The sequence below is a fragment of the Leuresthes tenuis genome, unplaced genomic scaffold (genome assembly GCF_036924035.1).
Source record: "Leuresthes tenuis unplaced genomic scaffold, fLeuTen1.0.hap1 SCAF_8, whole genome shotgun sequence".
NCBI classification, from domain to species: domain Eukaryota; kingdom Metazoa; phylum Chordata; class Actinopteri; order Atheriniformes; family Atherinopsidae; genus Leuresthes; species Leuresthes tenuis.
The window spans coordinates 26,710,649-26,722,201 of NW_027325362.1; positions in this window are offsets into that span (position 1 = coordinate 26,710,649).

Consider the following 11,553-nt stretch of genomic DNA (forward strand, 5'->3'; position numbering starts at 1 on the left):
GTTCGAGGGTTGCCGCCACGACAGGCACCGACCACCTTACGGCCACAACTCCGACCAGCTGCCTCGGCAATGGAGTCACGGAACATGGCCCATTCAATGTCCCCCACCTCAAATATGGTTGAAGCTCTGCCGGAGGTGGGAGTTAAAGCTCCTTCTGACGGGGGATTCTGACAAACGCTCCCAGCAGACCCTCACAATATGTTTGGGCCTGCCAGGTCTGATCGGCATCCTCCCCCACCAGCGGAGCCAACTCACCACCAGGTGGTGATCAGTTGACAGCTCCGCCCCTCTCTTCACCCGAGTGTCCAGGACATACGGCCGCAAGTACGATGATACAACCACAAAGTCGATCATCGAAGTGCGGCCAAGGGTGTCCTGGTGCCAAGTGCACATATGGACACCCTTATGCCTGAACATGGTGTTCGTTATGGACAGTCTATGACTGGCACAGAAGTCCAACAACATAACACCACTCTGATTCAGATCGGGGGGGCCGTTCCTCCCAATCACACCCCTCCAGGTCTCACTGTCATTGCCCACGTGAGCATTGAAGTCCCCCAGCAGAATGAGGGAGTCTCCGGTAGGAGCATTCTCCAGTGCCTCCCCCAGAGACTCCAAAAAGGGTAGGTACTCTAAACTGCTGTTTGGCGCATAGGCACAAACAACAGTCAGGACTCGTCCCCACACCCAAGGCGGAGGGAGGCTACCCTCTCGTTCACTGAGGTAAACCCCAATGTACTGGCACACAGCCGGGGGGCAATAAGTATGCCCACACCTGCTCTGCGCCTCTCACCACGGGCAACTCCAGAGTGGAAGAGAGTCCAACCCCTCTCAAGAGTACTGGTTCCAGATCCCAAGCCGTGCGTCGAGGTGAGTCCGACTATATCTAACGGTCTGATGAAGTTTCAACAATAAACAACAAACTTTGTATCATGAGAAAGAACCAGACTCATTCTTTAGGAATCTGAAAATAAGCTCTATTTTACGAGTTATGCACGAATTCGGATTCTCCTATAAAACGAATTCCTTAACTCAAACCAAGTTAAGACTGCTTTGTCCTTCATATTTATTCATGTCTAATCAAGTTTCAATGATAAACAACGTTGTACTTTGTAGAATGAGAAAGAACTTCTTCAGCAATAAGCATCTCTCGACAAATGACGAAATACAGATTTTGCTATAAAATTAATTGCTATCAGCCTGACTTAAAACTGTTTGTCTTCCTTATTTATCCACTTCAAATCAAGTTTCAACAATTAAAAAAATTTTGTAGTTTGAGAAAGAACAACTTAATCTTGAGCAATCAGTATAAAAAGAAGGTAAGCAAAGGTGCGAATGTCCAACCATACATGATCAAAACAGGGAGCGGAGGTGTTTGGCTGAGACAAGGTGTGAATGTCCACCCATAATTAATGAAAAGCGGGCAACAAGTAGGTTCGAATGCCCAACCATACATCATCAAAAGCAGGAGTGGATATGTTCGGCTACAAGAAGGTTTGAACGTCTGACCATAGTTTGTAAAAAGCGGGTAAGAAAAGGTTCAAATGCCCGAACATACACCATCAAAGGAGGGGGCGGAGGTGTTCGGCTGTAAGAAGGTGTGAATGTCCGACCATAGTTGGTAAAAAACGGGTAAGAAAAGGTTAAAATACCCGACTGTACACAATCAGTAGCGGGTGCGGAGTTGTTCGGCTACTAAAAGGTGTGAAAGTACGACCATGGTTTGTAAAAAGCGGGTAAGAAAAGTTGCGAATGCCCAAAAATGTATGATCAAAAGAGGGAGCGGAGGTGTTCGGCTGCAAGAAGGTGTGAATGTACACCCATAATTACTGAAAAATGGGTAAGAAAAGGTGCGAATGCCTAACTATACATAATCAAAAGCAGGAGTGGATGTGTTCGGCTCCAAGAAGGGTTGAATGTCTGACCATAGTTTGTAAAAAGCAGGTAAGAAAAGGTTTGACTGCCCGAACATACACCATCAAAAGAGGGAGCGGAGGTGTTCCGCTGTAAGAAGGTGTGAATGTCCGACCATAGTTGGTAAAAAGCGGGTAAGAAAAGGTTAAAATACCCGACTGTATACAATCAATAGCGGGAGCGGAGTTGTTCGGCTACTAAAAGATGTGAAAGTCCGACTATGGTTTGTAAAAAGCGGGTAAGAAAAGGTGCTAATGCCCGACAATGTATGATCAAAAGAGGGAGTGGAGGTTTTCGGCTGTAAGAAGGTCTGAATGTCCAACTATAATTTGTAAAAACCGGGTAAGAAAAGGCTTGAAAGCCCGACTATACACCATCATAAGCGGGAGAGGAGGTGTTCAGCTGCAAGAAGGTGTAAATGTCCACCCATAATTACTGAAAAATGGGTAAGAAAAGGTGCGAATGCCCAAACATACATCATCAAAAGCAGGAGTGGATGTGTTGGGCTACAAGAAGGTTTGAAAGTCCGTACATAGTTTGTAAAAAACGGGTAAGAAAAGGTGCGAATGCCCGACAATGTATGATCAAAAGAGGGAGCGGAGGTTTTTGGCTACAAGAAAGTTTGAATGTCCGACCATAGTTTGTAAAAAGCAGGTAAGAAAAGGTTCAAATGCCTGACAATACACCATCAAAATCGGGAGCGGAGGTGTTCCGCTGTAAGACGGTGTGAATGTCCGACCATAGTTGGTAAAAAGCGGGTAAGAAAAGGTTAAAATACCCGACTGTACACAATCAATAGCGGGAGCGGAGTTGTTCAGCTACAAGAAGGTGTGAAAGTCCAACCATGGTTTGTAAAAAGCTGCTAAGAAAAGGTTCGAATGCCCGAATATATACCATCAAAAGCGGGAGCAGAGCTGTTCGACTGCAAGTAGGTGTGAATGTCCAGCCATAATTACTCACAAACGGGTAAGAAAAGGTAGTATTGCCAGACCATACATGATCAAAACAGGGAGCTGAGGTGGTTCAGCACCAAGGTGTGAATGTCTGACTATAGTTTGTAAAAAGCGGGTAAGATAAGGTGCGAATGCCCGACAATGTATGATCAAAAGAGGGAGCAGAGGTTTTCGGCTGCAAGAAGGTCTGAATGTCCATCCAAAATTCCTGAGAAATGGGTAAAAAATAGGTGCGAATGCCAAACCATACATCATCAAAAGCAGGAGTGGATGTGTTCGGCTACAAGAAGATTTGAATGTCCATCAATAATTGCTTTAAAACATGAAAGAAAATTTTCGAATATCAAACCGCACATGATCATAAGCGGGAGAGGAGTTGTTCAGCTGCAAGAAGGTGTGAATGTCCACCCATAATTACTGAAAAATGGGTAAGAAAAGGTGAAAATGCCCAACCATACATCATCAAAAGCAGGAGTGGATGTGTTCGGCTACAAGAAGGTTTGAATGTCTGACCATAGTTTGTAATAAGCGGGTAAGAAAAGGTTCGAATGCCCGAACATAGACCATCAAAAGAGGGAGCGGAGATGTTCTGCTGTAAGAAGGTGTAAATATCCGACCATAGTTGGTAAAAAGCTGGTAAGAAAAGGTTAAAATACCCGACTGTACACAATCAATAGCGGGAGCGGAGTTGTTTGGCTACAAGAAGGTGTGAACGTCCGACCAAAGTTTGTAAAAAGCAGTTAAGAAAAGGTTCGAATATCCAACCAAACATAATCAAAAGCGGGAGCAGAGCTGTTCGACTGCAAGTAGGTGTGAATGTCCAGCCATAATTACTCACAAACGGGTAAGAAAAGGTAGTATTGCCAGACCATACATGATCAAAACAGGGAGCTGAGGTGGTTCAGCACCAAGGTGTGAATGTCTGACTATAGTTTGTAAAAAGCGGGTAAGATAAGGTGCGAATGCTCGACAATGTATGATCAAAAGAGGGAGCAGAGGTTTTCGGCTGCAAGAAGGTCTGAATGTCCACCCAAAATTCCTGAGAAATGGGTAAAAAATAGGTGCGAATGCCAAACCATACATCATCAAAAGCAGGAGTGGATGTGTTCGGCTACAAGAAGATTTGAATGTCCATCAATAATTGCTTTAAAACATGAAAGAAAATTTTCGAATATCAAACCGCACATGATCATAAGCGGGAGAGGAGTTGTTCAGCTGCAAGAAGGTGTGAATGTCCACCCATAATTACTGAAAAATGGGTAAGAAAAGGTGAAAATGCCCAACCATACATCATCAAAAGCAGGAGTGGATGTGTTCGGCTACAAGAAGGTTTGAATGTCTGACCATAGTTTGTAATAAGCGGGTAAGAAAAGGTGAAAATGCCCAACGATACATCATCAAAAGCAGGAGTGGATGTGTTCGGCTACAAGAAGGTTTGAATGTCTGACCATAGTTTGTAATAAGCGGGTAAGAAAAGGTTTGAATGCCCGAACATAGACCATCAAAAGAGGGAGCGGAGGTGTTCCGCTGTAAGAAGGTGTGAATGTCCGACCATAGTTGGTAAAAAACGGGTAAGAAAAGGTTAAAATACCCGACTGTACACCATCAATAGTGGGAGCGGATGTGTTTGGCTACAAGAATGTGTGACAGTCTGACCATGCTTTGTAAAAAACGGGTAAGAAAAGGTGCGAATGCCCGACAATGTATGATCAAAAGAGGGAGCGGAGGTTTTCGGCTACAAGAAGGTTTGAATGTCCGACCATAGTTTGTAAAAAGCGGGTAAGAAAAGGTTCAAATGCCTGACTATACACCATCAAAAGCGGGAGCGGAGGTGTTCCGCTGTAAGACGGTGTGAATGTCCAACCATAGTTGGTAAAAAGCGGGTAAGAAAAGGTCAAAATACCTGACTGTACATAATCAATAGCGGGAGCGGAGTTGTTCGGCTACAAGAAGGTGTGAAAGTTCAACCATGGTTTGTAAAAAGCTGCTAAGAAAAGGTTCGAATGCCCGAATATATACCATCAAAAGTGGAACTGGATGTGTTCGGCTGCAAGAAGGTGTGAACGTCCGACCAAAGTTTGTAAAAAGCAGTTAAGAAAAGGTTCGAATATCCAACCAAACATAATCAAAAGCGGGAGCAGAGCTGTTCGACTGCAAGTAGGAGTGAATGTCAGATCATAATTTGCAAAAAGCTGATGAGAAAGGGTGAGAATGCCCGGCTATACACCATGAAATGCGGGAGTGGAAGTATTCGGCTGTGAGTAGGTGTGAATGTCCGACCATAATTGCTGAAAAATGTGTTAGAAGAGACTAGAATGCCGGACAAGACATCATCAAATGCGGGAGCGGAGTTGTTCGGCTGTGAGTAGGTGTGAATCTCCGAGCATAGTTTGTAAAAAGGGGGTAAGAATAGGTTCGAATGCCCGAACATACACTATCAAAACAGGGAGCTGAGGTGGCTCAGCTGCAAGGTGTGAATGTCTGACTATAGTTTGTAAATAAGGTGCGAATGCCCAACAATGTATAATCAAAAGAGGGAGCGGAGGTTTTCGGCTACAAGAAGGTTTGAATGTCCGACCATAGTTTGTAAAAAGCGGGTAAGAAAAGGTTCAAGCGCGTGACTATACACCATCAAAAGCGGGAGCAGAGGTGTTCCGCTGTAAGACGGTGTGAATGTCCGACCATATTTGGTAAAAAGCGGGTAAGAAAAGGTTAAAATACCCGACTGTACACAATCAATAGCGGGAGAGGAGGTGTTCAGCTGCAAGAAGGTGTGAATGTCCACCCATAATTACTGAAAAATGGGTAAGAAAAGGTGCGAATGCCCAACCATACATTATCAAAAGCAGGTGTGAATGTCAGATCATAATTTGCAAAAAGCTGATGAGAAAGGGTGAGAATGCCCGACTATACACCATCAAATGCGGGAGCGGAGTTGTTCGGCTGTGAGTAAGTGTGAATCTCCGACCATAATTGCTGAAAAATGTGTTAGAAAAGGTAAGAATGCCGGTCCATACATCATCAAAAGCGGGAGAGGTGGTGTTCGGCTGCAAGTAGGTGTGAATGTCCAGCCATAATTACTAACAAACGGGTAAGAAAAGGTAGTATTGCCATACCATACATGATCAAAACAGGGAGCGGAGGTGGTTCAGCTGCAAGAAGGTGTGAATGTCTGACTAAAGTTCAAATATATTAACAAAAGCGGGAGGAGAGGTCTTCGGATGAGAGTGGTTGAGAATTTCCAAAAATAATCTATAAAATGCGGTGAAAAAAAAGGTGTGATAGAACACTAAAAGGTGGAGCGGAAGTGTTCGGCTGCAAGAAGGTGTGAATGTCCTACTATATTTGGTGAAAAGCAGGTGATGCAAGGTCTGAATGCCCAACCTTACATCATCAAAAGCGAGATCAGAGGTGTTTGGCTGCATGAAGGCCATAGTTTAAGGTCATAGGTAAGCTGCGAATGACCGACTAAATATCAACAAAAGGTCTTCGGATGCAAGTGGGTGTGAATATCCCACCATACAAGTATGGTGGAGAGGAAGCTGTGAACAGCCGACCATAGTTGGCAAAAAGCGGGTGAGAAAAGGTGCGAATGTCCAACCATACATGATCAAAACAGGGAGCGGAGGTGTTTGGCTGTGACAAGGTGTGAATGTCCAACCAAAATTAATGAAAAGCGGGCAACAAGTAGGTTTGAATGCCCAACCATACATCATCAAAAGCAGGAGTGGATGTGATCGGCTACAAGAAGGTTTGAATGTCCGAGCATAGTTTGTAAAAAGCGGGTAAGAAAAGGTTCGAATGCCCAAACATACACCATCAAAAGAGGGAGAGGAGGTGTTCCGCTGTAAGAAGGTGTGAATGTCCGACCATAGTTGGTAAAAAACGGGTAAGAAAAGGTTAAAATACCCGACTGTACACCATCAATAGTGGGAGCGGATGTGTTTGGCTACAAGAATGTGTGACAGTCTGACCATGCTTTGTAAAAAACGGGTAAGAAAAGGTGCGAATGCCCGACAATGTATGATCAAAAGAGGGAGCGGAGGTTTTCGGCTACAAGAAGGTTTGAATGTCCGACCATAGTTTGTAAAAAGCGGGTAAGAAAAGGTTCAAATGCCTGACTATACACCATCAAAAGCGGGAGCGGAGGTGTTCCGCTGTAAGACGGTGTGAATGTCCAACCATAGTTGGTAAAAAGCGGGTAAGAAAAGGTCAAAATACCTGACTGTACATAATCAATAGCGGGAGCTGAGTTGTTCGGCTACAAGAAGGTGTGAAAGTTCAACCATGGTTTGTAAAAAGCTGCTAAGAAAAGGTTCGAATGCCCGAATATATACCATCAAAAGCGGAAGCGGAGGTGTTCGGCTGCAAGAAGGTGTGAACGTCCGACCAAAGTTTGCAAAAAGCAGTTAAGAAAAGGTTCGAATGCCCGAATATATACCATCAAAAGCGGGAGCAGAGCTTTTTCGACTGCAAGTAGGTGTGAATGTCCAGCCATAATTACTCACAAACGGGTAAGGAAAGGCAGTATTGCCAGACCATACATGATCAAAACAGGGAGCTGAGGTGGTTCAGCTGCAAGGTGTGAATGTCTGACTATAGTTTGTAAAAAGCGGGTAAGACAAGGTGCGAATGCCCGACAATGTATGATCAAAAGAGGGAGTAGAGGTCTTCGGCTGCAAGGTCTGAATGTCCAACCATAATTTCTAAAAACCGGGTAAGAAAAGGCTCGAAAGCCTTTCATTCACACCGTCTTACAGCGGAACATCTCCGCTCCCCGCTTTTGATGGTGTATAGTCAGGCATTTGAACCTTTTCTTACCCGCTTTTTACAAACTATGGTCGGACATTCAAACCTTCTTGTAGCCGAAAACCTCTGCTCCCTCTTTTGATTATACATTGTCGGGCATTCGCACCTTATCTTACCCGCTTTTTACAAACTATAGTCAGACATTCACACCTTGGTGCTGAACCACCTCAGCTCCCTGTTTTGATCATGTATGGTCTGGCAATACTACCTTTTCTTACCCGTTTGTGAGTAATTATGGCTGGACATTCACACCTACTTGCAGTCGAACAGCTCTGCTCCCGCTTTTGATTATGTTTGGTTGGATATTCGAACCTTTTCTTAACAGCTTTTTACAAACTTTGGTCGGACGTTCACACCTTCTTGCAGCCGAACACTTCCGCTTCCGCTTTTGATGGTATATATTCGGGCATTCGAACCTTTTCTTACCAGCTTTTTACAAACCATGGTTGGACTTTCACACCTTCTTGTAGCCGAAAAACTCCGCTCCCCCTATTGATTGTGTACAGTCGGGTATTTTAACCTTTTCTTACCCGCTTTTTACCAACTATGGTCGGACATTCACACCGTCTTACAGCGGAACACCTCCGCTCCCTCTTTTGATGGTGTATAGTCAGGCATTTGAACCTTTTCTTAGCAGCTTTTTACAAACCATGGTTGAACTTTCACACCTTCTTGTAGCCGAACAACTCCGCTCCCGCTATTGATTGTGTACAGTCAGGTATTTTAACCTTTTTCTTACCCGCTTTTTACAAACTATGGTCGGACATTCAAACCTTCTTGTAGCCGAAAACCTCCGCTCCCTCTTTTGATCATACATTGTCGGGCATTCGCACCTTTTCTTACCCGTTTTTTTACAAACCATGGTCGGACTGTCACACATTCTTGTAGCCAAACACATCCGCTCCCGCTATTGATTATGTACAGTCGGGTATTTTAACCTTTTCTTACCCGTTTTTTACCAACTATGGTCGGACATTCACACCTTCTTACAGCGGAACACCTCCGCTCCCTCTTTTGATGGTGTATGTTTGGGCATTCAAATCTTTTCTTACCCGCTTTTTACAAACTATGCTCGGACATTCAAACCTTCTTGTAGCCGAACACATCCACTCCTGCTTTTGATGATGTTTGGTTGGGCATTCAAACCTACTTGTTGCCCACTTTTCATTAATTTTGGGTGGACATTCACACCTTGTCACAGCCAAACACCTCCGCTCCCTGTTTTGATCATGTATGGTTGGACATTCGCACCTTTTCTTACCCGCTTTTTGCCAACTATGGTCGGCTGTTCACAGCTTCCTCTCCACCATACTTGTATGGTGGGATATTCACACCCACTTGCATCCGAAGACCTTTTGTTGATATTTAGTCGGTCATTCGCAGCTTACCCGCTTTTGGCAAACTATGGCCTTCATGCAGCCAAACACCTCTGATCTCGCTTTTGATGATGTAAGGTTGGGCATTCAGACCTTGCTTCACCTGCTTTTCACCAAATATAGGAGGACATTCACACCTTCTTGCAGCCGAACACTTCCGCTCCACCTTTTAGTGTTCTATCACACCTTTTTTTCACCTCATTTTATAGATTATGGTTGGAAATTCTCAACCACTCTCATCCGAAGACCTCTCCTCCCGCTTTTGTTAATATATTTGAACTTTAGTCGGACATTCACACCTTCTTGCAGCTGAACCACCTCCGCTCCCTGTTTTGATCATATATGGTATGGCAATACTACCTTTTCTTACCCGTTTGTTAGTAATTATGGCTGGACATTCACACCTACTTGCAGCCGAACACCACCTCTCCCGCTTTTGATGATGTATGGACCGGCATTCTTACCTTTTCTAACACATTTTTCAGCAATTATGGTCGGAGATTCACACTTACTCACAGCCGAACAACTCCGCTCCCGCATTTGATGGTGTATAGTCGGGCATTCTCACCCTTTCTCATCAGCTTTTTGCAAATTATGATCTGACATTCACACCTGCTTTTGATAATGTATGGTTGGGCATTCGCACCTTTTCTTACCCATTTTTCAGTAATTATGGGTGGACATTCACACCTTCTTGCAGCTGAACAACTCCGCTCCCACTATTGATTGTGTACAGTCGGGTATTTTAACCTTTTCTTACCCGCTTTTTACCAACTATGGTCGGACATTCACACCGTCTTACAGCGGAACATCTCCGCTCCCGCTTTTGATGGTGTATAGTCAGGCATTTGAACCTTTTCTTACCCGCTTTTTACAAACTATGGTCGGACATTCAAACCTTCTTGTAGCCGAAAACCTCTGCTCCCTCTTTTGATTATACATTGTCGGGCATTCGCACCTTATCTTACCCGCTTTTTACAAACTATAGTCAGACATTCACACCTTGGTGCTGAACCACCTCAGCTCCCTGTTTTGATCATGTATGGTCTGGCAATACTACCTTTTCTTACCCGTTTGTGAGTAATTATGGCTGGACATTCACACCTACTTGCAGTCGAACAGCTCTGCTCCCGCTTTTGATTATGTTTGGTTGGATATTCGAACCTTTTCTTAACTGCTTTTTACAAACTTTGGTCGGACGTTCACACCTTCTTGCAGCCGAACACCTCCACTTCCGCTTTTGATGGTATATATTCGGGCATTCGAACCTTTTCTTACCCGCTTTTTACAAACTATGCTCGGACATTCAAACCTTCTTGCAGCCGAACACATCCACTCCCGCTATTGATTGTGTACAGTCGGGTATTTTAACCTTTTCTTACCCGCTTTTTACCAACTATGGTCGGACATTCACACCGTCTTACAGCGGAACATCTCCGCTCCCGCTTTTGATGGTGTATAGTCAGGCATTTGAACCTTTTCTTACCCGCTTTTTACAAACTATGGTTGGACATTCAAACCTTCTTGTAGCCGAAAACCTCTGCTCCCTCTTTTGATTATACATTGTCGGGCATTCGCACCTTATCTTACCCGCTTTTTACAAACTATAGTCAGACATTCACACCTTGGTGCTGAACCACCTCAGCTCCCTGTTTTGATCATGTATGGTCTGGCAATACTACCTTTTCTTACCCGTTTGTGAGTAATTATGGCTGGACATTCACACCTACTTGCAGTCGAACAGCTCTGCTCCCGCTTTTGATTATGTTTGGTTGGATATTCGAACCTTTTCTTAACTGCTTTTTACAAACTTTGGTCGGACGTTCACACCTTCTTGCAGCCGAACACCTCCACTTCCGCTTTTGATGGTATATATTCGGGCATTCGAACCTTTTCTTACCAGCTTTTTACAAACCATGGTTGGACTTTCACACCTTCTTGTAGCCGAACAACTCCGCTCCCCCTATTGATTGTGTACAGTCGGGTATTTTAACCTTTTCTTACCCACTTTTTACCAACTATGGTCGGACATTCACACCTTCTTACAGCGGAACACCTCCGCTCCCTCTTTTGATGGTGTATGTTTGGGCATTCGAACCTTTTCTTACCCGCTTTTTACAAACTATGCTCGGACATTCAAACCTTCTTGCAGCCGAACACATCCACTCCCGCTATTGATTGTGTACAGTCGGGTATTTTAACCTTTTCTTACCCGCTTTTTACCAACTATGGTCGGACATTCACACCGTCTTACAGCGGAACATCTCCGCTCCCCGCTTTTGATGGTGTATAGTCAGGCATTTGAACCTTTTCTTACCCGCTTTTTACAAACTATGGTCGGACATTCAAACCTTCTTGTAGCCGAAAACCTCTGCTCCCTCTTTTGATTATACATTGTCGGGCATTCGCACCTTATCTTACCCGCTTTTTACAAACTATAGTCAGACATTCACACCTTGGTGCTGAACCACCTCAGCTCCCTGTTTTGATCATGTATGGTC